General features: G+C 41.8%; 1 protein-coding gene across 2 annotated transcripts in view; it reads right to left on the reverse strand.

The window, feature by feature from the left end:
• Positions 1-21,760, reverse strand: part of EHHADH (enoyl-CoA hydratase and 3-hydroxyacyl CoA dehydrogenase) — a 97,240-nt gene that overhangs the window by 73,574 nt on the left and 1,906 nt on the right. The window contains exon 2 of one of the 2 annotated variants that reach the window (XM_063704442.1): positions 20,691-20,836. The exons of the other annotated variant lie outside the window; for it this stretch is intronic. The gene's annotated coding sequence lies outside the window, so the exon portion shown is untranslated. The remainder of the gene's footprint in view (positions 1-20,690; positions 20,837-21,760) is intronic. 2 annotated transcript variants of the gene reach the window in all.

The following is a 21,760-nucleotide window of genomic DNA, read 5'->3' on the forward strand; positions in this document are numbered from 1 at the left end:
GTAAAAGCATTCCTATTTCTCCATATCCTCTCCAGCATCTGTTGTTTCCTGACTTTTTAATGATCACCATTCTAACTGGTGTGAGATGGTATCTCATCGTGGTTTTGATTTGCATTTCTCTGATGACCAGTAATGAGAGCATTTTTTCATATGTCTGTTGGCTGCATAAATGTCTTCTTTTGAGAAGTGTCTGTTCCTATCCTTTGCCCACTTTTTGATGCGGTTTTTTTCCTGTAAATTTGTTTATTTGTAGATTCTGGATATTAGCCCTTTGTCAGATGGGTAGATTGAAAAGATTTTCTCCCATTCTGTAGGTTGCCTGTTCACTCTGATGATAGTTTCTTTTGCTGTGCAGAAGCTCTTTAGTTTAATTAGATCCCATTTGTCTATTTTGGCTTTTGTTGCCATTGCTTTTGGTGTTTTAGTCATGAAGTCTTTGCCCATGCCTATGTCCTTAATGGTATTGCCTCAGTTTTCTTCTAGGGTTTTTATGGTGTTAGGTCTTAGGTTTAAGTCTTTAATCCATCTTGAGTTAATTTTTGTATACCATGTAAGGAAGGGATCCAGTTTCAGCTTTCTACATATGGCTAGCCAGTTTTCCCAGCATAATTTACTTACTAGGAGATCCTTTCCCCGTTGCTTGTTTTTGTCAGGTTTGTCAAAGATCAGATGGTTGTAGATGTGTGGTGGTATTTCTGAGGCCTCTGTTCTGTTCCATTGGTCTATATATCTGTTTTGGTACCAGTACCATGCTGTTTTGGTTATTGTAGCCTTGTAGTATAGTTTGAAGTCAGGTAGCGTGATGACTCCAGCTTCGCTCTTTTTGCTTAGGATTGTCTTTTAGATAACTTCTGAATTAGACAAAATTATTCTTTTTCTCATAAACAACACAACTTTTTCAGGCACATTTTGTATACAGAATTATGTGTTAACTAGAATTCTTATCCTTAGTAACCTAAAACTTTAATGAAATCCTAAAAAGCAAGAAATCCTGAACTATCAGATATGGGCATTTATAGATAAGAACAATTATACAATTATACATATTTCCCCATATCACAAACCTTTCTTAATTGGAAATGACCCAGATATTCAATGAACATCCAAAATAATTTTAAGATTTTAATTAACATAAAAAGTTTCCCTAAAACATTTATTCCATTCACTGCACTCAGTTCATTCCCCTTTTTGTTTTTTTTTTTCTTTGAGACAGAGTCTCACTCTGTTGCCCAGGCTGGAGTGCAGTTGTATGGCCTTGGCTCACTGCTACCTCCACCTCCCAGGTTTGAGCAATTCTCCTGCCTCAGCCTCCTGAGTAGCTGGCGTTACACACGCCTAGCCATTGTGCCTGGCTAATTTTCGTATCTTTAGTAGAGACAAGGTTTCACTATGGCTGGTCTCAAACACCTGACCTCAAGTGATCCGCCCACCTAGGCCTCCTAAATTGCTGGGATTACAGGTGTGAGCCACTGTGCCTGGCTAATTCTTTTACTTTTTTAACAGTTTATCTAGATTACTTCTGTAAACTGAGGTATTAGACATTATCATTTAAAGTTAGTTGTTTCCTTGTTAACCATGTTTTTAATAGCCAGTGAACATCAGGTGCTCACCTAAACCTAAGTAAGAGCCTCAAAGTTAAATACGTTGGTATTTTTACCAGTAACTCAGAAGATTTAGCAAATAATATTAAATTACTCTCATTTGTCAAAAAAAAAAAAAAAAAGGCACTCAAACCAAGATCATTTTGTTTTGGCTGGGTTATAGTTTTATAACCTTCTATGCCAAACACTGACATCTCAAAGTATCTAGCAAAGACAAACATAAAATCCAGACCAACATGTATGCTGACAATTCTGAAGGCATACCTATTTTTATTTTATCAATAATTTTAAAACAAACTTGTTTAGTAAATTATACTTAAGTCACATGAATTTGAAATTGCTTAGATTTATTTACTTAATATATGAGTGCTCTTTTACTTATGTCAACTTGGTAGACATCATATAACAATAAGTGTACATACAAATAACCACATCTAGACATGTATACACACATACACACACAAAGATCCAATAGCTTGGAATGCTAGCCATGAGATAGCAATACAGGCTTGCCAGTTTTACTTTGTTTGCCCCAATAGGTAATACAATGCTGTGAACCAAAATTTCAGGTAAAGCAGTTTTCATGGCAGTTTGATATTTAAAGGCCAAACCTCCCCAGATTCCAAAGAACACTGGGGCCAAACAGCACCAAAGAGAACCTCACATACTAACCAGTCCTGACCCTGCTTAGAACAGCAGCCCAAAAGCCTGGATACATGCAACTCCATTCCACTTTTCCATTCAACAGCAAACTCCAGATTCCAAACAATATTGGGGCCAAACAGTATTGCAGCTGCCAGAGAAAATTCTAAGCAGGGCTTAGTACTAGGCCTCAGAACCTCTGCCGAAGGTGTTTCCTTTGGAGAGGTTGAGGTCCAGAGGATCCCCCGGGGCACCCCCTTTGGGGTCCAATCTGAGTGTCAGTCATCCCTGACCTTATGTGGGCACAGGTGCTGCTTTGCATGTTTTCCTTCCAGAGGGAATGCCCTACTCTGAGCTTTCCTTTGGTTCATGGGTATAATCCCCGACTTTTAGCATCCTTATAATTTGGTAAGTCTGCACTTTCCCATGCTTCCCGTTCCACTAGAGTGATAGCCACAAACTATAATGATAGAACTGGAGGCTGGGTGAGTTTCTCTTGTCCTCAGCTGAGTAGGGTAAGGGAAGAATTTAGCATAAGAAAAGAAGGGTTGGCCAGGTGCGGTGGCTCACGCCTGTAATCCCAGCACTTTGGGAAGCCGAGGCGGGTGGATCATGAGGTCAGGAGTTCGAAACCAGCCTGGCCAACGTGGTGAAACCCCATCTCTACTAAAAATACAAAAATTAGCCAGGCGTGGTGGAACACGCTTGTAGTCCCAACTACTCAGGAGGCTGAGGCAGGAGAATCACTTTAACCTGGAAGGTGGAGTTTGCAGTGAGCCAAGATCATGCCACTGCACTCCAGCCTGAGTGACAGAACGAGAATTTGTCTCAAAAAAAAAAAAAAAAGAGGGTTTAAGTCACCTGAAACACGTGCGAGTTCACCCTGAGTTGCACCACACATAGTTAGCTATAATTTAAAGGGAATTATTTATAATAGTCTTTTAAGATTGGTCCCCTATATTAAAACAAGATTTTCCTAAGGTATTGATTTGCTCTTACTGAAATTAGAAAAAATTTTACTTTCAATTTTATAATCTATTTCCTTTATTTATATTATTTATTTTTTTAGAGACAGAATCTCGCTGTGTTGCCCAGGCTGGAGTGCAGTGGCACAGCCTCAGCTCACTGCAGCCTCCGCCTCCCAGGTTCAAGCAATTCTCCTGCCTCACCTCCCAAAGTACTGGGATTACAGGCGTGAGCCACCACACCTGTAATTAAAATTAAAATTAAAAATTTTTAATTTAAAAAAAATTTTATTTATTTATTTATTTTGAGATGGAGTCTCGCTCTTGTTGCCCAGGCTGGAGTACAGTGGCATGATCTCAGCTCACTGCAACCTCCACCTCCCAGGTTTAAGCGATTCTCCTGCCTCAGCCTACCAAGTAACTGGGATTACAGGCATGCACCATCACGCCTGGCTAAATTTTGTACTTTTAGTAGAGACGAGGTTTTACCATGTTGGTCAGGCTGGTCTTAAACTCCTGGCCTTAAGTGATCCCCCCGCCTCAGACTGCTGAAGTGGGATTACAGGCGTGAGCCACTGTGCCTGGCCTATTTTTTTTTTTTTTTTTGAAATGGAGTTTTGCTCTTGTTGCCCAGGCTGGAGTGCAATGGTGCGATCTCGGCTCACCACAACCTCCATCTCCCGGGTTCAAGCGATTCTCCTGCCTCAGCCTCCCGAGTAGCTGGGATTACAGGCATACGCCACTACGCCTGGCTCATTTTGTATTTTTATTAAAGATGGGGGTTTCTCCATGTTGGTCAGGCTGATCTCGAACTCTCGACCTCAGGTGATCTGCCTGCCTCGACCTCCTAAAGTGCTGGGATTACAGGTGTGAGCCACTGCGCCCGGCCTGCCTATTTCTTTTAAAAACTCAGAATCACATCTCAGAAGTTCAACTTTTGCCAAGTTTTGCTGCTCTCAGCTTTTTTTCTGCTTGAGAAGGCCTGAGATGATCTTTCCTTCAGCTTTTTTGCCAGCTCCTGTAACTTTCTTTTATTTCCTCTAATTCTAACTATTATGGCCTGATGCTATAATGTTTTATCTTGAAGCTCCAGAAGAGCAATGTTTTCCTGTAGCATAACTTGATTCTATACTTTTGGCTTTTCTTGATATGCCAAAATTTTCAATGTAATCAGAAAACTTTTCTTTTCTTTCTCTTTTTTTTTTTTTGAGACAGAGTCTCGCTCTGTCGCCCAGGCTGGAGTGCAGTGGCGTGATCTCGGCTCACTGCAAGCTCTACCTCCTGGGTTCATGCCATTCTCCTCTCTCAGCCTCCTGAGTAGCTGGGACTATAGGCGCCCGCCACCACGCCCAGCTAAGTTTTTGTATTTTTAGTAGAGACGGGTTTTCACCATGTTAGCCAGGATGGTCTCGATCTCCTGACCTTGTGATCCGCCAGCCTTGGCCTCCCAAAGTGCTGGGATTACAGGTGTGAGCCACCACATCCGTCAGAAAACTTTTCATACTATTCCTTAGAGTCATGTATTCCCCTGCTATCCTCATAACCTTGAACACACTTTCTGTGTCTGATTAAATTCAAGCACTTTTATCAAGTTTGACTTCCAGGTTATCTAAATGGGCTTCCCATAAGTAGAAGCAGTCACGCTGCAATAGGTTTTTCTTTATCTTTTTGGTAACTGGCTTAAGAAATAAGATTTTATCATTCCTATGCTGTCTTTATTAGGTTTTTGATTGCTAAAACAAACAAACAAAAAACAAAACAGGCCCAGCACAGTGGCTCATGCCTGTAATCCCAACACTTTGGGAGACCAAGGCGGGCAGATCACCTGAGTTTGGGAGTTCGAGACCAGCCTGACCAACATGGAGAAACCCTGTCTCTTACTAAAAATACAAAAGTAGCCGGGCATGCTGGTGCATGCCTGTAATCCCAGCTACTTGGGAGCTGAGGCAGGAGAATCGCTTGAACCTGGTGAGAGAGGACTAGCTGGATTTCCTAGGCTGACTAAGAATTCCTAAGCCTAGCTGGGGAAGGCGACCGCACCCACCGTTAAACACAGGGCTTGTAACTCAGCTCACACCTGACCAATCAGGTAGTAAAGAGGGCTCACTAAAATACAAATTAGGCTAAAAGCAGGAGGTAAAGAAATAGTCAAATCATGTATCGCCTGAGAGCACACAGGGAGGGACAATGATCGGGATATAAACCCCCAGCATTCGAGCTGGTAGGGGCAACCCCCTTTGGGTCCCCTCCCATTGTTTGGGAGCTCTGTTTTCACTCTATTAAATCTTGCAACTGCACACTCTTCTGGTCCGTGTTTGTTCCGGCTTGAGCTGAGCTTTCTCTCGCCATCCACCACTGCTGAGTGCCGCCGTCGCAGACCCGCTGTTGACTCCCACCCCTCCGGATCCGGCAGGGTGTCGGCTGAGCTCCTGATCCACCCAGCAAGGCGCCCATTGCTGCTCCCGATCAGGCTAAAGCCATCGTTCCTGCATGGCTAAGTACCCAGGTTCGTCCTAATTGAGCTGAACACTAGTTGCTGGGCTCCATGGTTCTCTTCCATGACCCATGGCTTCTAATAGAGCTATAACACTCACCGCATGGCCCAAGGTTCTATTCCTTGTAATCCATGAGGAAAAGAACCCCAAGTCAGAGAACAAAAGGCTTGCTGCCATCGTGGGAGCAGCCGCCGCCATCTTGGGAGTTCTAAGAACAAAGACTCACCCTGTAACACTGGGAGGCGGAGGTTGCGGTGAGCCAAGATCGTGCCATTGCACTCAGGCCTGGGCAACAAGAGCGAAAATCCGTCTTAAAAAACAAAAAACCATCTGATATTTAAAAGGGTTAAGGTTTTTACATCCATTTAACTTTCTGTATTGCCTTTGAGGTTTTTAAATTATCACTTATCACTCTTGGTTAAATGTATGACTTATTTTACAATAACCTGTGATTCTGTTTTAATCAAACGTTTTGAGCCTGTTTACATCTTAAACAAATGTCCTCAAAATCAACATCCTAAATTAAGTCTCTCAGTCTTATTACCGGGGCTTATTGAGGCTATAAAAATTAATCACTGCAAGGCTGTAGAGTCTTTCTACAGCTTCTAGTCAGACCATGAACTCCAGTATCACCACCTCAAGCCTGATAATTACATATGCTGGAAGAAAACCAGTTAAAGGACTCCTTCTTGTCCCCTTAAAAGGGTCCTTATCAGGTGTTATTAATTAATCCTTGTGCTAAGTTACAGGGCTTTGACTCCTGGGTACACATATCTCATCTGAAGAAGACATTGAGTCCTGCCAGTATCTCACACCAAACCCAAGTTAACCAAAGCCTTGTCTTTAGACCTGGGCAAAAGTGGCAAAGTAAACTGCTTTTTTTGTGTGTGTGTGTGAGACGGAGTCTCCCTCGCTCTGTTGCCCAGGCTGGGGTGCAATGGCTCAATCTCGACTCACTGCAACCTCTGCCTCCCAGGTTCAAGCAATTCTCATGCCTCAGCCTCCCAAGTAGCTGAGATTACAGGTGCTTGCCAGCACGCCCAGCTAATTTTTGCATTTTTAGTACAGATGGGGTTTCGCCATGTTGGCCAGGCTGGTCTCGAACTCCTGACCTCAGGTGATCTGCCCACCTCAGCCTCACAAAGTGCTGGGATTATAGGCGTGAGCCACCTCGCCCAGCCATAAACTGCTTTTGTGAGACACAGGGACAGACCTGTATTCAAAACATTAAAATTCATTTAATAGTTTTGCCTTTATCTGAAATTATATAATTTTTTCTATGCCTTGATACTACATAATTTAAATGTTTGGCTACCTATGGGCTTCCTTTCCTATCATTCTTTAGAATTAGGCAAGGCCTATGACCTTTTGTTTAAAACGTTGCTAATTTTTAAATATTTTGTTTTACCTACAGAATTTAAAACTATTAAATCCCTCCAGGCGGCCCAGGAACTATCACGTGAGATTGTTAGGGCTGGTCCTGAGGGATAAAATTAATTCAGACCCTCCTAATCGAGGCCAGGTGCACAGATGCCTATGCAGCTGAAAAAAAAAATGCTTGTATCTTGTATAGCTAATTGCTAAAGCCAAGATTACAATAGATCAATGCATAGAATTTATAGAAAAGTCAATTTTATGACCTTTGTTTTTGGCTTGTAGGTTGCTTAAAAGGGGTTTTAAGGGTTGATGAATGCCTGTCCATCTCCATTCCCATCTGGCCTGTAATGTTTAATTGGCTATAAATCTTTTGACTCTAAGTCCCTTGCCACAGGGTTCCCACTGAAGGACATGATGGACCCGAGGCAGGTGGCAAGTCACCCCAGCATCAATATGGGACAAAATAAAAGCTTGGCTATCGATACTGCCTCTTTCATACCTTGACAAAAAAGGAAATATATGAACAAAAATAAAATCCTAAGCCCCCCAACAGAATGAACACCCCTCTTGGCCAAAAAGAATATAAAAAAAAAAAAACCTGAAAAACTAGTTCAGCCCATGAAGGAAATGGGGGGTTGGACACACCTCGCTATACTCCCCCCACCACCCCTTGGAATTCAGGCACAACTGACCAGCCTTAATATTAAAATAGAGCTTATAAGGCTGACAGATTCTTCATGGCAATAAAATATCAAATTATAAACAGAATCTAAGATTATGCCAAGGAAGGCTTAATTCTCCACCCCAAGGTAAACAGTCATATGTTACTTCTGTGTTTGTTCAATATACATGCATCAGGACCACTTTCATAAATATTCATAGCTTCCCTGTTCAACCAGGAGACTTAGTCTTATTAAAAACTTGGAGAGAAGGATTCCCTGAAGATCAATTTTAACCAAAATGGAAGGGCCCCTATCAGGTGTTGCTAAGCACTTCAACTGTGTTAAATTTGAGGGAGTCACTAGCTGGGTATACTTGCCAAAGATTAAACCTGTTTCTTATAAGGCCCCGCAGGCACCTGAGAAAGACACTGTGACCTACACTTGTGAACCCCTAGGACACCTAAAGCTGTTGTTTTGCAAATAAACACATAAGTAACAGCCTTAGTCCCTCCTACAGGTACTCAGTCTTCTTAACAACTCCCATCCCATACAGATTTACACCCCCAATGGATATCTATGGCTATGTGGTCACCCAATCAGCCTATAAATAACTTGTGTTTCGTTTGGGAGCATAAAACACATGGTTACCAGGGTATTGATAATGTTTGGTTCCTGGATCAATGTACAATAGGACAAGCAGAGCCCCCTAACATACAATTATATAACGTTACTCACCTGAGCGCTATGTGGGCAATTGGACTTATATTGGCTAGGGTTGGAGCTCGTTGGCCCCATGGGGCAACTTCTCATCAAAAGTGCCCTCCCAAGTCTCACTTGGTTTTTGCCCTTCCTAGGACCTTTGATGGCTATCTTGTTATTACTAATCTTTGGCCCTTGCTTGTTTAACATCTTGGTGAAATTTGTGTCATCTAGATTATAATAATCCCATATAAAGATGATGCTGGCACAAGGCTTCTAACCTGTCCTATCTTCTGAGTTGGGAAATAAAGACATCCTGCCTTTAGGCCTCTTAGATCAGGCATCCAGATATTTTTACTCCTCCTTTACTAGGCAGGGCTATGCTCACAAAATCAGCAGGAAGAAGTTACAGAAGAATGACTTTTGTCCTTCATCTCTCCTTAAGATTAAGGGTTCTCTGATAAGCAAAGGGAGGATTATGTTAGGGAAATACAAGCATGGGAGACCCAGGGTAACACCATTTTAAAATCAACTCCATCTTAAAACTAGCAAGGCACATCCCTTGCCAGTGATGACCAGCAGTCATAAGATGTTTAAGGCTAAGGAAACAGCTTAATAATGCCTGCAAGGACCAGTTCCCAAAACAGTGGGTCACAAGACCCCACTGATAAAGACAGGAGACAGTAAACAACAGGCCACATGACCGCACTGATAAGACAGGGGACCGTAAAGAAATCAGCCTAAACCAGCTAGAAGCAAGATGTCAAAAAAGCAACCTTCAGTACTCATTATATGCTAATTATAATGCATTCGCATACTAACAAACACTCCCACTAGTGTCATGATAGTTTACAAATGCCATGGCAACATCCAGAAGTTACCCTGTATGGTTTGGATGGGGGAGAAACCCCCAGTTCCAGGAGCTCCCAGAAAACTCATGAGTAATCCACCCCTTGCATAGCATATAATCAAATAGCTATAAAATAGCCAGCTAGCATCTCCCTCAATGCTACTCTGCATATGGGGTACCCTGCTCTGCTTATGGAGCAGCCACTCTTTTATTCCTTTACTTTTTAATAAACTTGTTTTCACTTTACTCTGTCGGCTTGCTCTTTTTTTTATTTATTTATATTTTTAAGACAGCATCTCCCTCTTTTGCCTAGGCTGGAGTGCAGTGGCGCCCTCTCGGCTCACTGCAACCTCTGCCACCTGGGTTCAAGCAATTCTTCTGCCTCAGCCTCCCGAGTAGTTGGGGTTACAGGCACGCGCCACCATGCCTGGCTAATTTTTGTATTTTTAGTAGAGACGGGGTTTCGCCATGCTGGCCAGGCTGGTCTCGAACTCCTGACTTTCAGATGATGCACCCGCCTCAGCCTCCCAAAGTGTTGAGATTACAGGCGTGAGCCACTGCTCCCAGCCTGTTGGCTTGCTCTTGAATTCTTTCTCGCGTGAAGCCAAGAACCCACTTGGCCTCGTGAGCTGAACCTAAATTTGGGGGTTTGCCTGCAACACTACTACTGTAACTGGGTCACTTGAGACTTTCAGCACCCCAGCATTTTTTAGTGACTGAAATAATGAGAATTCTGATCAGGACCTTGCTTGCTTGCTCATGTTAACCACTCGCTTTTTGCCCAATATCCGTTTTTCCCACAATGTAACTATAAACTTCTGATGTGCTGTTTCTTTGTCAAGTGGGAGGAGATAACTTCAGGGTCACAAAAGGTGTTTGCCAAAGGAATGAATGCATTGAAAGCTATTGCAACCAGCTGCTGACGCCCAGAACTCTGGTTGTTCAAGGTGTTATGTGGGACTGAAGAAACAGACTTTTCACCTTGATTCCCTAAAACTCTCCCTCCTTTATTCTCTAGCCACATAAAAATTCCCTGCTTTTTCTTTTTGTTAACATGGATTTGAGACATCTTGCTTTCCTACCTTGTTGCTTTGGCCAAATAGAACAAACCTTCCTCTATCTCCAAACTGCTGTGTGTCAGTGTTTGGCATCAATTGCACATCGGGTACAAGAGCCTGAATTTGGGCTTCTACTAGAAAAGTACTGACTGCCTTGAAGCCCTGGTAACAGTAGCAGTGAGACCCCATTCAATTCAGCAAAGACAACTGCCTCAATGGTCAATGACAATGTCTCGATGACAGCCAATCATAAACAGTCCTAAGCACATGCTTCCGCGTGTTGACAATCAACAACAGCCTCATCACAGCAATCACCTTCTCACAGGTGAGATATCAATCTCTAACACCTCTGCAAATTCGCTGATCCCTGAACTCCACTGTGCTCTAAAACTCTATGTAAGATCAACAGCTTGTTCTGCTTGGAGAGACTGTGCATAGCCAGCACAGTTCTCCCTTACTATAGCAAGCAATAAATTCAGTCATCTTGCTTCAGATATTGGTCTTTAGAGGAACAACCCTGCCAGGGTGTTCTAGCAACTTTGAACATCTCCACAAAGGCTAAGTAGGCAAGGCTTCACAGCTCTGAATAGCCTGAAATTCCTCCTGGAGCAAGGCGAGATAATGAGCATGGTGCGGAGCCACTTTGAGGCAGGCTCTCCTCTGTCTGGTAGGAGTCTGTCACAGGCCATTTCTCATTTATCCTCCTAGTTTCAACTGAATGCAGAACTTTCCGCCTTGTGCCCCCACCTAAGGGTTCGGCTGCAAGCTTCTGTGAAGATCTATAAAAATGCTTGGCAGTAGTTTAGGGTTGGCTCTTAACAGGGCAGGGACTAGGGTGAGGCAAGAAAGACACCTAGTGGACAAAACTGGGGGGCACAGTAACAGGGCTGTGCAATGCTGATCCTGCCCTGCTCCTCAACAACAGAGCAACTCACCATTCCTGACATCTGTCATCTGGTTCCTCTGTTTGGTGTCATGCTGTGAGACTAGGGATACAGGGAGCTGACGCCATGCTGACTTTCTTTTCCAGTAAATACTAAACTGTCTAAATCCATCTGGGCTTCTTACTTGCTGAGTCTATGGAAGACAAGCCAATTTAGCAGCTGCTACCATGCTACTGCTTATAGACTGCTTGACCACTTGACAGTCTCCTTATCATTGTTATGATCTGATATATCTTAAATTATCTCCTCATTTAATTTGTTTCAGTAATTGCTACTTAACAGGATGCTGGTCCTCTTGGCTAATGCACTTCCACACCATTTTCATGTGAGTGCTTTTGCTTGTTAAATGCGTTGGTTGGGCTTGTTGTCATTATGTCGCATTATATCCCTAATTCACAAAAGCAGATCAGTTCATCAGAAGTGGTTCATTAAAGCTTAAAACAAAGATAAAAGAATGGAAACACTATAATTTAGCATAATGCCCAGAAGGCAAAAGGTGAGCTGGATTTCAATGCAAATACCGAGCTTTTGCCTGCTAGAGCATGCAAATCTATTGTCATAGGAAGAACAGAAATGGCTATCTAAACCCAGCTTTCCCTGCAATGGTGATCTATTAGCCCTGGAACCCAGGGTGCTGCATGTGAAATTTCATTCAGTAGTGACACGAAGCCATCAAAACTGACTTCTCTGGTAAACCAATCAGGTTTTTCTGGAACAAACAAAATAATGCTTTCCAGTCTGGGTGATTAAAGACTGTTAAGGAAGCAAGAAATAAATTTGAGTCTGTTTGTTAACAAATTTTACCCTGCCCTAAATGGGCATTGGGTACAATCTTCCAGGGTGAAGTTGGCTGACATTCAAGGAAAAAAGCTACTCACATAAATGTTTGAAATGAGAGGTAGGATGGCCAGGCGTGGTGGCTCACCCCTGTAATCCCAGCACTTTGGGATGCTGAGGCAGGTGGATCACCTGAGGTCAGGAGTTCGAGACCAGCCTGGCCAACATGGTGAAACCCTGTCTCTACTAAAAATACAAAATTAGCCGGGCGTGGTACCACAAGCCTGTAGTCCCAGCTACTCGGGAGGCTGAGGCAGAATCGCTTGGACCCAGGAGGTGGTGGTTGCAGTGAGCCAAGATTGCGCCACTGCACTCCAGCCTGGGCAACAGAGTAAGACTCTATCTCAAAAAAAAAAAAAAAAAAAAAAAAGAGAGATAGGATGAAAATAACTTCTTCACAATACCAATGTGAAAGTTGTCAGTCTCAAGATGGAGTCACTCATGTCAAACCCAAACAAAAAAAGAGTCAGGTTAGAAAGGGAAAGCCCTCCTGCACACATGCCTATGATAAGAACTATAACAAAGACTCTGAAAGTCTCTTATGCTCTTATGCACATATGCCTGTAACAAGAACTTTTGCCAAAGACTTTCTAACCTGCATCTTGCTTCATGAATCACAGGACAGCTAGCCAAATGCGCAAGAATGCTTGCCTGGCACACTGTCTCCACTAATGAACTGACATCATCTTCTGTGATAAGCCACTGTAACCAATGTTCTCTTTGTTTCAAAACAAATTATGTGTACTTCTTTTGCCTTTAAAAGTTTTCCCTTACCTCAACCTCCTCAAATATGCCCACAGTTTACTATGGCCCCAGTGTTCTGGATTGCAGTTCTTCTGCTTATTCCCAATTAAACTCAATATTTTTAGAGAGTCTCTCTGCTGGTTTCTTAGGTTGACACAAAGAATATCAGTAATGATGATTTATATAATTTCAAGTGGCTTGTTCAAGTGTTGAGCCTTGGAGATATACATATATTCATTATATTAATGTTTAATAGAAGCCGTCAGGATTCCTAAAGAAAACCCAATTGTGGCAAAAATGACTCAATCGCATGTTATCTTCATCAGGTGAAATTAGTCAGAGATCAATGATGTATTATTGAGCATATTTAAAGTTAACAGCCATATGCTGCAACCAAATCTGAGATGAACACAGCCAAAAATTGATCTGAGAATGCATTCACTGCTATTTCTCGTGTTTCAACTTCTCAGCTTTTCAGTGAGCCTGGCTTATCGCTTTAGGTTTGCAGGTAGTTTTTCATTACATATGTCATCTCTGTCAGCTTCTGAACTGAAAATCATATAAGAAATGTCCCTTTTCAACACCATAAGCACCTTTTATGACATCTCGGCATTCTCCAACATCCAATTTCATTTCGTGTTGAAAATGCAATTAGGCTATCGTTCGCAGGTCTCTCTCCCAATTTCCCACCGTATATCATTCTTTTCAGAGAATATTTCATTTGCCAATGATCATCCCTTTCAGCTTTTCTGACAAACTGACCCTAGTAAGAAAAAGGCTACATACACATATATTGGAGATATGCCCCAGGTAACTTGCGTTGTGTATTCTTTCTAATACAGGAATGCTTTACCACCATTCCTGGCAAAAGATAAAAGATTACTCATCCCCCCGAATGCTTCCAGTGATGGGGAGCACAGTACTCTTCATGGTAGAGTTCTGTTTACTTAAAAAAAAAAATAGTCCCTATTCTATTCCCTGTGACCTTCCCCTACATGATTCTACTTTTGTTCTCAAGAATTATATATTAAATCTCTCTTTAATAGAATGGTCTTTCATCAAATATTTAAAGATACTAACAAGTCTGCCCTAAGCTGTTCCTCTTAGGGGCTTTCTCAGGGACTACCAGGTCTCATATGGTAAGGTATTTCTAGCTGCTATGGTGGTTGTTCAGAATACTCTCTGAATTCATCAATGACTCTTTTTTTTAAAAATTTTTTTATTATACTTTAAGTTTTAGGGTACATGTGCACTACATGCAGGTTTGTTACATATGTATACATGTGCCATGCTGGTGTGCTGCACCCATTAACTCGTCATTTAACATTAGGTAGATCTCCTAATGCGATCCCTCCCCCCTCCCCCACCCCACAACAGGCCCCAGTGTGTGATGTTCCCCTTCCTGTGTCCATGTGTTCTCATTGTTCAATTCCCACCTATGAGTGAGAACATGCGGTGTTTGCTTTTTTGTCCTTGTGATAGTTTGCTGAGAATGATGGTTTCCAGCTTCATCCATGTCCCTACAAAGGACATGAACTCATAAATTTTTATGGCTGCATAGTATTCCATGGTGTATATGTGCCACATTTTCTTAATCCAGTCTATCATTGTTGGACATTTGGGTTGGTTCCAAGTCTTTGTTATTGTGAATAGTGCCTCAATAAACATACGTGTGCATGTGTCTTTATAGCAGCATGATTTATAATCCTTTGGTTATATACCCAGTAATGGGATGGCTGGGTCAAATGGTATTTCTAGATCTAGATCCCGGAGGAATCGCCACACTGACTTCCACAATGGTTGAACTAGTTTACAGTCCCACCAACGGTGTAAAAGTGTTCCTATTTCTCCAAATCCTCTCCAGCACCTGTTGTTTTCTGACTTCTTAATGATCGCCATTCTAACTGGTGTGAGACGGTATCTCACTGTGGTTTTGATTTGCATTTATCTGATGGCCAGTGATAATGAACATTTTTTCATGTGTCTTTTGGCTGCATAAATGTCTTCTTTTGAGAAGTGTCTGTTCATATCCTTCGCTGAGCATTCATTCCCTGTATTCTGTACCTCTCATCAATTGGGCCATATTCGTGTTTCCTTAACTCATGTTTGCTCTCTCTTTTAAAACGATAAAGACAGGGTTTTTTCCCCCCTTTTAAACTTCCAGCAAAGTGTTTTTTTGTTTGCTTGTTTGTTTTTGAGACAGAGTCTCACTCTGTTGCCCAGGCTGGAGTGCAGTGGCATGATCTTGGCTCACTGCAACCACTGCTTCCCAGGTTCAAGCAATTCTCATGCCTCAGCCTCCTGAGTAGCTGGGATTACAGGCGCGCACCACCATGCCTGGCTCATTTTTGTATTTTTAGTAGAGGCGGGATTTCACCATGTTGGCCAGGCTGGTCTCAAACCCCTGACCTCAAGTGATCTGCCCACCTTGGCCTCCCAAAATGCTGGGATTACAGGCATGAGCCAATGCACCTGGCGTGTTTTTTTTTTTTCTTAAAAGGGATAATTAATTTTGTATTGAGGTATAACTCATATACCATACAATTCACCCTTTTATTTTATTTTTGAGACAGGGTCTTCTAGGCTTGAGTACAGTGATGCACACGGCTCACTGCAGCCTCAACCTTCTCGGCTCAAGTGATCCTCCCACCTCAGCCTCCTGAGCAGCTGGGACTACAGGTGTGTGCCACCACATCTGGCTAAATTGTGTATTTTTTTTGTAGAGACAGGGTTTTGCCATGTTGCCCAGGCTGGTGGCAAACAATTCACCCTTTTAAAGTATAAAACTGAGTGGTTTTTAGTATATTCACAAGGTCGTGCGACCATCACCACTCTCTAATTTCAGAACATTTTAATGACTTCAAAAAGAAATCCTTTATCCATTAACAGTCCCTTACCATTCCTCTTTCTCTCTATTCTTGGCAACCACCAATCTACTCTAATAGACACACTAACCTGTTTCTATGGGTTTGCCTTTTCTAGATTTTTCAAATACAGGGAATCACATGACATGTGGCCTTTGGTGTCTGGCTTCTTTCACTTAGAATAATGTTTTCAAGTTTCATCCATGTTGTAGCATGTATCAATGCTTCATTTCTTTTTATGGCCGAATATTTCATTGCAAAAATAAACTGTATTTTGTTTATTCATTCACCAGTTGATAGATATCTGGGTTATTTCTACTTTTTGGCTACTAGTATATGAATATGTATATGAAATTTTTCATGAACTATTCATTTCATATACAAATTTTTGCATAAATTCTCTTGAGTATATATCTAGGAGTCGAATTGCTAGGTCATATGGTAACTCTGCTTAACTTACTGAGGAATTACCAAACTGCTTTCTTGCTTTCTTCATTTTTTTTTTTTTTTTTTGAGATGGAGTCTCGCTCTGTCGTCCAGGCTGGAGTGTGGTGGTGCGATCTTGGGTCACTGCAAGCTCCGTCTCTCAGGTTCACGTGATTTTCCTGCATCAGCCTCCCAAGTACCTGGGATTATAGGTGCATGCCTCCATGCCTGGCTAATTTTTGTATATATATATTTTTTTTTGTATTTTTAGTAGAGACAGGGTTTGATCATGTTAGCCAGGCTGGTCTCGAACTCCTGGCCTCAAGTAATCCGCCCGCCTCAGCCTCCCAAAGTGCTGGGATTACAGGCGTGAGGCACCATGCCCAGCCCCAAACTGCTTTCTAAAGTGGCTATGCCATTTGACATTCACACTAGCAATGCATGAGGTTTCCAATGTCTCCATAACCTTGCCAACACTTGTCAGTTTTTTAAAAATTACTAAAGTATTTGTTCTTAGATATATCTTTCTTTGTTACCAAGCATGGTCTTCTCCCTTTTGTGAGAATACATATTTAGAATTTGTCTGGCTTATGGAAAGCACTCAATAAAAATATTCATATTGTTAGCCATTATTAGTGTTATGTACCTTTAAGAGGAATCAAATTGAGTTGCCTTTTCTCTAATATTATGTTTCCATCTGCTTTGAGTAGCAAATAGAATACACCTAATATATGATGCATTGTTGAGTTCAAGGCAAAACAGGTTGATATAACTCAAATGTTCCAGCAATTGTTATTTCTTTCCAGGTTTCCCTAACAAAGTGCCTTGATTTTAAGCCTGGGGATTGAGCCATTGTGGAGCAGGTATGCCGCCCCTACATGGGGGATGAGGCTTCTGATGTTGACACTGGCCAGGGCCTTTGCAAACAAGCCAGGCCAAAAAGGTTCAACAGTTACAGCAGGTGCTTTAATGAGGGCATTGATCTTCTCCTCTGTGATGGTCACCTCATCAGCATGCAGGGTGAGGGTCGAGTAGATGCAGTGGAGCTTGGAGATGAAGACAGAGGCCGTGGTGTGGGTAATGCAGGGCTGTCTCTGCCAGGCGCGGTGTTAGTCACTGAGTGAAGTGGGCCTCACCCCAATGCAGCTTTAATTTCTTCATGACAGAGCACCTTGGCAACAGATGAGAAAAGGGAGCAATTTCTTAAGACAACAATAAAGTTTGCCACATCAATGGATTTTTCCTTTCATGAAACATTCCTTTGTATCAGGCAATGCTGTTTGGTAGCATTTTATCCACAGGAGAATTTCTTTCAGAATTGGAGTCAATCCTCCCGAACCCCGCTGCTGCCTTGTCAACTAAGTTTATGTAATATTCCAAATCATTTGTTGTCATTTCAACAGTGTTCACAACATCTTCACCAGAAGTAGATTTCATCTCAAGAAACCACTTTCTTTGCTCATTCATAAGAAGCAACTCCTCATTCCATCACATTTTATCATGAGATTGCAACAATTCAGTCCCATCTTAAGGCTCCACTTTTAATTCTAGTTCTCTTCCTATTTCTACCACATTTGCACTTTCTTCCTACACCGAAGTCTTGAACCCCTCAAGTTATCCATGTGGGTTGAAATCAACTTCTTCCAAACTTCCAAACTCTTATTAATGTTGATATTTTTACCTACTCAAGCATTATACATTAAATTTATCTTTAATAGAATGGTCTTTCATCAAATATTTAAAGATACTAACAAGTCTGCCCTAAGCTGTTCCTCTTAGGGGCTTTCTCAGGGACTATCATTTCTCATATGGTAAGGTATTTCTAGTTGCTATGTTGTTTGTTCAGAATACTCTTCAAATTTGTCAAATATTCTCATTAGTCACAAATGTTCTTAATGGCATCTAGAATGGTAAATCCTTTCCAGAAAGTTTTCAATTTACTTTGCCCAGATCCATCAGAGGAATCACTGTCTATTGACAGCTACAGCTTATGACATGTATTTCTACTTCTTTTTTTTTTTTTTTGACAGAGTCTCGTTGTGTTGCCCAGGCTGGAGTGCAATGGCACGATCTCGGCTCACTGCAACCTGCACCTCCTGGGTTCAAGCAATTCTTCTGCCTCAGCCTCCCGAGTAGCTGGGATTACAGGCATGCGCCACCATGCCTGGCTAATTTTTGTATTTTTAGTAGAGATGGGGTTTCACCATGTTGGCCAGGCTGGTCTTGAACTCCTGACCTCAGGTGATCTGCCCACCTTGGTCTTCCAAAGTGCTGGGATTACAGGCATGAACCACCATACCTGGCTGAAATGTATTCCTTAAATAATGAGACTTGAGATTTGAAATTGCTCCTTGATCCATGGGCTGCAGAATGGAAGCTGTGTTAGCAGGCATGAAAATAACATTCATCTCCTTGTATACCTCCATCAGAGCTTTTGGATAACAGATGCATTGTCAATGAGCTGCCATATTTTGAAGGAATTTTTTTTTTTTTTTTGAGACCGAGTCTTGCTCTGTCACCCAGGCTGGAGTGCAGTGGCGCAGTCTCGGCTCACTGCCAGCTCCGCCTCCCGGATTCACACCATTCTCCTGTCTCAGCCTCCCGAGTAGCTGGGACCACAGGTGCCCGCTACCACACCTGGCTAATTTTTTTGTATTTTTAGTAGAGACGGGTTTCACCGTGTTAGCCAGGATGGTCTCGATCTCCTGACCTCGTGATCCGCCCGCCTTGGCCTCCCAAAGTGCTGGGATTACAGGCGTGAGCCACCGTGCCCAGCCGGAATTTTATTTTTTAAAGCAGCAGATCTCACCAGTGGGCTTAAGATATTCAGTAAATCATGCTGTACACAGATGTGCTATCATCCAGGCTTTTTTGTTCCATTTATAAAGCACAGGCAGAGTGGATTTAACGTAACTCTTAAGGACCCTAGGATTTTCAGAATGGCAAATGAGCACTGGCTTCAAGTTAAAGTTACCAGTTGCATTAGACCCTAACGAGAATCAGCAGGTCCTTTGGAGCTTTGAAGCCAGACACTGACTTCTCCTCTTTAGCTATGAAAGTCCTAAATGGCATCTTCTTAAAATAGAAGGCTGTTTTATTGAAAATCTGTTGTTGTTTAATGTGGCCACCTTCATCAATAATCTTAGCTGGATCTTCTGGATAACTTGCTGCAGCTTCTTCATCAGTACTTGCTGCTTGACCTTGCACTTTTATGTTATAGAGAAGGCTTCTTTCCTCAAACCTCATGAATTAACTTCTGCTGGCTTCCAACTTTTCTTCTGAAGCTTCTTCACCTCTCTTAGCCTTCACAGAATTGAAGAGAGTTAGGGCCTTGCTCTGGATTATGCTTTGGCTTAAGGGAATGTTGTGGCTGGTTTGATCTTCTATCCAGATCAATAGAACTTTCTCTATATCATCAATAAAGCTGTTTTGCTTTCTTATCATTTGTGTGTTCACTTAAGTAGCGCTTTTAATTTCCTTCACATTTACAACTTGACTAACTATATGGCACAAGAGGCCTAATTTTTGGCCCATCTTGGCTATCTATATGTCTTCCTCACTAAGCTTTACCATTTCTAGCTTTTGGTCTAAAGTGAGAGACATGTGACTCTTCACTTCAACACTTAGAGGCCATTGTAGGATTATTAATTTGTCTAATTTCAATATTGTTTTGTTTCAGAATAGGGAGGCCCTAGGAGAGGGACAGAGATGGGGGAAAGGCCCATTGATGAAATAAAACACACACAATATTTATCAGTTAAATTTGCTGTCTTAATGGCATGGTTGATGGTGCCCCAAAACAATTACAATAGTAACTCTAAAGATCACTGATCACAGATCACTGTAACAGACATAATAATAATGAAAAGTTTGAAATACTGCAAGAATTATCAAAACGTGACAGAGATATGCTGTTAGAAAAATGGCACTGACAGACTTACTCTACACAAAATTGCTACAAACCTTCAATTTGTTAAAAATGCAATATCTGAGAAGCACAAGAAAGTGGTGCACAATACAATGAGGTATGCCTGTACTGAACGTGTGTCCATCCCCTCAGGGTGTGTACAGTGTGTAGATATGAACACAAGCTGCTAGAGCGATTTTGCCATCTCAAGGAAAGCTGGCCGTAAGTGGAAGCAGATGCTACTGAAGGCAGAGCAAGACAGAAACAAATATGGGTCCTGGATGATATCGTCGAGTTGCTGAGGCAACCAACCCTGATGCCTGTCATAATACTCCAGTTATAGAAGTCAAGATATGCCCTTATTGTTTAAGCCAATTTGTGTTGCATTTTGTGGAAGATGCAAAGATACGCTGCCCAGATTCCCTTTCAAGGAAGCACTTGCTGCCCAGGTGTAGGGAATGCGGTTAGCAGGCAGCCCCCAGCTATTTTCTTCAGGGTCTGCTTCTGCTGCAGAAGGCCACCTTGCTTGAGATTACACCCTTTCTAGGGCAGACAGCATCTAGTATAAGGGGCTGGCCATTTTAGCCTGACAATGATACTCTTGATGGGCAATACTTACTCTTAAGGTCCCTCCCAGGATGGCTGAGGATTTGCTGGACCTGAATAGCAGTTCAACTACTTCCTCTGAACAATCCTGCTTCCACTCGATTCCTAACAAAAACCTTCTCATCTCCAATCTGGAATACCCAATCTGTGACAAGTTTTCTGTAACATCAGGCAAAAACATCCTGAGATTCAGTGGGCTAGTTTGAATTCAATCTTGTCTATAGAAAGAGAAACGCACTCATGATCTCTTATTTTTGACTTTGTATTAAGGAAGATTTCCAGCATGCACAAAAAGAGAGAGAAGAATATAATGAAACAACAATATCAATATATGACCAATAGTTATCATCTGATACCCTCGTGTATTATTTTAAAATAAGTCCTAGACATATTATTCCATCCAAAAATACCACAGTGCACCAATGTTTACTTTGAGATGCAATACAATGTCTTCTTCTCCGTTCTCCTCCTAATCCAACTCCTCTTTATGTTATCTCATCTTTTCTTCCTCTTCCCACCACCATAGCTTTAAAAAGAGGAACTGTTTTAATAGAAGGGGCAGGGGTGGCAGTAGTAAGGGATAGAAGGCCCAGAACAAATACTGGAATCCTTTCATTCATTCAACATTCAACATTCATTCATTCAACATTCAACATTCATTCATTCAACATTCTAGAGAGTATCCTCTCTCAAAGTCTTGGGATACTCACTCATCACTAGTATAGGCAGTTGTTCAGATACGTGGTACTGGACAATGACGTTTTTGTTTAGCCATAAGGAAGCAAGGAAAAGAGTCCCTTAACACCTGCCATCTAGTGGTCACAGTGATAAGTAACATGCATGTTTTCTACTAAACAGATTAATACATGGTTTGTTCTATGGAACAAACAGGAAATTAAGGCCAGAGGGGTAAAGTGATTTAAGGTCATATGGCTAGTTAATAGCAGGGTTTGGCATAGAACTCAAACAAGTTGACTTTAAGACCTGCGTAAATTGTGATTGTTTGAAACGTAAATATGTCATTCAAATGATTTTATTTTATTTTATTTTATTTATTTATTTTTTTTTTTTGAGACGGAGTCT

This window comes from Gorilla gorilla, chromosome 2 (assembly GCF_029281585.2).
Source record: "Gorilla gorilla gorilla isolate KB3781 chromosome 2, NHGRI_mGorGor1-v2.1_pri, whole genome shotgun sequence".
Classification (NCBI taxonomy): domain Eukaryota; kingdom Metazoa; phylum Chordata; class Mammalia; order Primates; family Hominidae; genus Gorilla; species Gorilla gorilla.